Genomic DNA, 5,619 nt, shown 5'->3' on the forward strand with positions numbered 1-5,619 from the left:
TTTACAGCAGACGATCAGTGAGACAGGTTCGTCCAATAATACATTACGTAGAAAATTGTCATATTTACAGCACGAATTGACAGAGATGAAATATATTTCAGCCTTTAATACATCACAGCATACGCCACTTTCCGAACATTTGTCAGACTCACACAGCCAGTGTAATTTAGGTAATTTACAGAGAGTACGTGAGTTAGATTCCGAACAGTCACAGACAAATGATTATCATGCAATCCTGAACCTGTTCAGATATACAGAGACGATAATTTTGATTACAAGCACTTTCTATCCGTGTGAATATTGAAGGTACTTAAGAATGACGGAACACGAATACACTCTTTGGACTGGATTTTTGCTTTTGTATTTTCACCGCCATTGCCTGTAACGCAGAAACTAAAATTTATCTGCAGCGCGTAATTGACCTCAGGGGATTCATTACACTTCGATGAATATGTGCCGTAGAGTGCACAGGGCCCCGAGCCGTAGTAGTGCTATTTCATATTTAGTTTCCTGCACTGCTGCCTTCTCTTTTACTATCCTTTATATCTATCAAAATAGCTCTTCAACTATCGATCTATCTAGGATTAGAAACGTGTAAAGAAAACCTGATATGACAAATTTTACCGAAAGTGACAATTTTCATTAGACACTCGTGAAATAAAAAGAAATACCAGCATAATTTTAATAACAGACAAAATTTTAATCATCAGTATGTACAAAGTCATCAGCAACAGCGGACACATTTTGATAACAATTGAGGTTTTTGCCCACAACAACAATAAAACCAGCCAGTTAGCATACCTAACCAACAATGTAATGTGCAAGGCCAACGAAGCTTTAATGTTTCGCCGCCTACACGTACAGCGTCGGGTCCGCCAAATAGTAACGCACAGCAACAAGGAAATAACTACGTACAGAAAACTCATCATTTCAATTCCTATAGCAACGCGCCGTATAGCAATGATTATCATGACAGACGTAAAAATAATGAGCACAACTTTCAGCGTACGTTTAATAACAGTCGGTCTTACCAGCAGCAAAATCAACCGCAACAACAGATTATCATGAATAAACCAGACAGTCGGTATCATTCAGAACTTAATACATCAAGACGAAATGACAGAACAGTACAAATAGTCGAAATGCCACAGCATCCTCCCGAAAATAACAGCACGTCAGAAAGAATTTGACTAGATACAGTGCAAAATGAATCTTCCAGCAGCGTAAGCCATACTTTTGACACACAGAATTTTGTTCACGATAATGTTTTTAGTTTTGACGGCATCCGATACACACTTTTGCATGAAAGACGGAATCACAACGTATGTAGACGACATCCTAATTGCAGAAGCTAACAGGTCTGAGCACAATCTGATTCTTGAACAACTGTTACGAACTTTACGTGCACAAGGACTCACAGTTAATCTTAGCAAATCGCACTTTGGCAAAACTTCTATAAAATTTCTTGGACATGTAATTTCAGCAGAAGGCATTGCGCCTGACCCGGAAAAACTTCAAGCTTTACGTGACATTACTGTACCTACGACGAAGAAACAATTACGCAGCTTTCTGGGATTAATTAACTTTTTTCGTAAATTTATTCATTACTCTGCTTTAGACACCCATATATTATGTCAATTGACGGGTAAAAACACTATTTGGTCCTGGGATAGCCAAGCTCATTCTGAATTTGCTAATCTAAAACAAGCTTTGTTGAACGCACCTCTTTTATCACACCCAGATCTTACTAGAAATTTTTCTATTGCCACCGACAGTTCTAACACCGCTTTAGGCGTACACATTTTTCAGGAAATTGAAAAAGACGGTACTACAGTAATTAAAAACATCGCCTTTGTAAGTCGCATTCTGTCACCTGCTGAACGCAATTATTCTGTTACAGAACTTGAAACATTATGTGTTGTATGGGCATTTACGAGATTTCGGCATTTTCTTTATGGAAGACATACGACCGTTTACACAGATCATTGGGCTATCCAGTTTTTACTTTCTGCAAAATTTACACATGACGGGTTAAGATGATGGAAACTTTATATACAGGAATTTAATTTTACAATTGTTCACATTCCCGGTACACAAAATATTGTAGCAGACGCACTATCCCGTTCTCTCAGCAACAATCAGCAAGACAATGCAACCAACTTCTGCCAAGTAAATCGTAGTGTCATGTATATTCAACACGCTGCATTCGAAAATTTTATTTCGGCATCATTACGAGACATAGCACAAGAGCAGAGTAAAGACAACGTTTGGCAAGATAGGAATAATGTTACCATCAGAAACCATTACACTGTACGCAATAACATTCTGTTTCGCCGCTCTCACCCTGACAGCAGCAACTGGTTACTATGCATTCCTGACGAACTTGTTAACAAATTAATTTGATATACTCATTTAAGTTACGCACATTACGGAGCCAGAAAATATTTTCTTATACTGAGACAGAACTGTTATTTTGCCAACATGGAGAAACGTATTAGACGAGTTTTAGCGTCATGTAAAATCTGCCAGAAAGCTAAGTCAGACACGACTTCACATATTCCTCCGTTACATCCCATTGTACCTGTTAAATTGAGACACATGGCCGCTGTAGACATTTTTTGTCCGATTCCCAGAACTAATAGAGGTTTTTGTTACATCTTTGTCGCTGTTGAACTCACTTCGAAATTTGTTACCTTCACTCCGTTACGCAGAGCTACTGCTAAATCTGTTTCGAAAGCATTTGTAAAACATTTTCTATTTCATGTAGGGCATTTATTGAAAGTAATTTCCGACAATGGACCACAGTTTCGATCTGCGATATGGACACGTATGTTACGAGCAAGAAACATTTCTCTGATTTATATATCCAAGTATCAGGCTTCTTCGAAACCTTGTGAACGACTGATGAAAGAAATTGGTAAACTGTGTAGAATATACTGCCATAAAAAACATATCGATTGGGATACACACATACTGCCATTCCAGGATGTAATTAACTCGATACCAAATGAATCTACTATGCTATCTCCGACAGTTATATTGAAAAATGTTGAACCACCTGACAAAATTAAAGAATTAGTATCTTTTCCTACATCTCGTCGACTACGCCACCATGAAATAATTGACATTGCGCTCAACAACATCAAACGTGCCGCAGAGCGCCGGAGAAGACAGCAAAAACAGGTTTGTACACGCCGTGACTTTCACATTGGACAGAAGATATTAGTACGTACACACTATTTATCCAACAGAGGACAGAGTAGATCCAGTAAATTTGAGATTCTATACGCAGGTCCATATAGAATTCGCAGCATTCCTCACCCCAATGTAGTACACGTCGAAACTTTGAGAACCAGAAAAAGCAAGGGCAATCACCTGGTCTCCAATATTAAACCCTTTATTGAATGAACATACTTTATGATTTATCACACTGTAATGCCATTTCCTGATTTTTATATGACCACTTATGCAATTATATTTATATGAACACTTACTGATGATTATCATATTTTTTCTTGGCAAGTGCCAGGCAAGATAAGGTTATCAGGTCGCTTTTCTTGTCGTTACACATCAGACCGTGCACATTTTTCCAGATAAACTTACTTATTTTATGACGAATTATGCAGTTCTATCTATGTGACTACTTACTGATGATTATCATATTTTTTCTTGGCAAGTGTCCGGCTAGGTAAGGTTAGCAGGTCGCTTTTCTTGTCGTTACATATCAGACCGTGCACATTTTCCATTTTTCGTGTATGTATGATTGTTTTCCTGTTTTGTTTGTATGCACTACGAAATCCCTAAGATACAACAAACACCAGTTGACTTTGACATTTTGCCTTATGATATCTCAACATCGTGATTATTTTACATTTTTTTTTTGCTACTACATTATGATACTCTGTGTACATTTTTTTCACTTGAAAACTGTCTATGTTTTTGACATAATATGTTTTCTGTCATTCTATGCTGTATGCTTAATTATATCACTAGAAACTAGTTTTTATTTAATGAGTATATGATTTAAGTGCAAGATATTAATCCTTATTCATCATTTTCAGAAAACAATAACGTGTAAAAGAAATAACTTAAACAAAGCACAGTGGATTACTATGAAATGGGAATTTCACCTTCGGAATGAACGAAAGAAAATGCAATACCTTGTCATGAAGAGTAAATGGATCAGAATTAACAAACATTAACAAGAATATACTATGCACATCGTGTGATAGCAGTCTTAACTAATTACTTTTCTTTCAGAATACGAGGCGATTGATGCAGGCTGTCAGACAGAACTACACATCTTAGTTTTAGTGATGAAAAATGCTAGAAATAAGAAACTCTATACTGTGAATAGTTGTGTGAAGTAAATGGTAATATGAATAATGAATAATGAAGTGTCTGTATTTTGCAGATGATAATGTATGGTGAATAATGAAGTTTTTTTTGCAAGAGATGATAGTAATGAAGTTATGGTAATATGAATAATGAAGTTTTTCCTTGCAGATGAGAATAATGATGAAGTTTATATATTCTTATTAGTTAAGAGATGCTATGTAGTTATTTAAGTATTTGTTGCAGTTCGTTTTGACAGTATGTCTTATGTTGTGTGGTATAATGACTGAATGTTTTGGAAAGGACAGCTAGAGTACATACATATTGAGTACACGTTTCATTACCTGTTAATTCGAAGTTCACTACTTTTCAGCATAATATGCGTTTCTTCTTTCAGCTGAATAATCCATTTTGTATTTTTTCCAGGAGAAACTATTCATGAAATTAATGTGCTGCAAGCAGTTAGTCATTAAACCTGTTCAGGTACTTCCAGTTTTTTACCCATTTGTGTGTGTCATTTATGAATGTGATCACATATACTCTGCTTGTTCATAACCTTGCTACAGCTGACTCATGACGAATGACGTTATTAATCCCTATTTCCAGCAATAAGTCAAAAGCAAATATTTTCATGCCCCAGCAATTAATTATCGATCTCAACGCAATGCATTGCTAGCACAAAAAAATGTATTACCAGTCCCAAATAATGCTACCAATTTAAGAGATATTTCTAGTTCTAAATATAATGCAAATTTCTCAGATGTATTAATCCATTTTATCTATGTATTATTGGACCACAGACCTTGAGTAATAGTTACAGTGTGTTACATTTTAAATATGTCCTATGTCACTTGAATGATAAGTTCTGAGTAATACTGAATGATGTTTTCTAATAATGCATAAATGCTATGCCAATAATTTCTGTGAATAATATTTTTGTTATACTCTATAAATGCTATGCCAATAATTAACTCTCATTTTGAATGATGACTTCTGAACAATACTGAATAATGTTTTATAAAACTATATAAATACTTTGTAACTGGCCAATGAGTGCCAATAATTACCGCAATCAGATGAGTTATGAAAAGTGTTTTGTATATTCAATACTTGCTATAAGTTTAGTAACTGGCCAATGAATGCCACTGTTTCTTACATTTTAAATTTGTCTTATGTCACTTACATGATATCATATATGAATACCAGTAGCTTAATGCTACACTCATTAGCCCCTGTTTTGAATGATGACTTCTGAATTATGCATAAAAATGGTTTGTAACTGGC

Source organism: Schistocerca piceifrons, chromosome 3, assembly GCF_021461385.2.
Source record: "Schistocerca piceifrons isolate TAMUIC-IGC-003096 chromosome 3, iqSchPice1.1, whole genome shotgun sequence".
NCBI classification, from domain to species: domain Eukaryota; kingdom Metazoa; phylum Arthropoda; class Insecta; order Orthoptera; family Acrididae; genus Schistocerca; species Schistocerca piceifrons.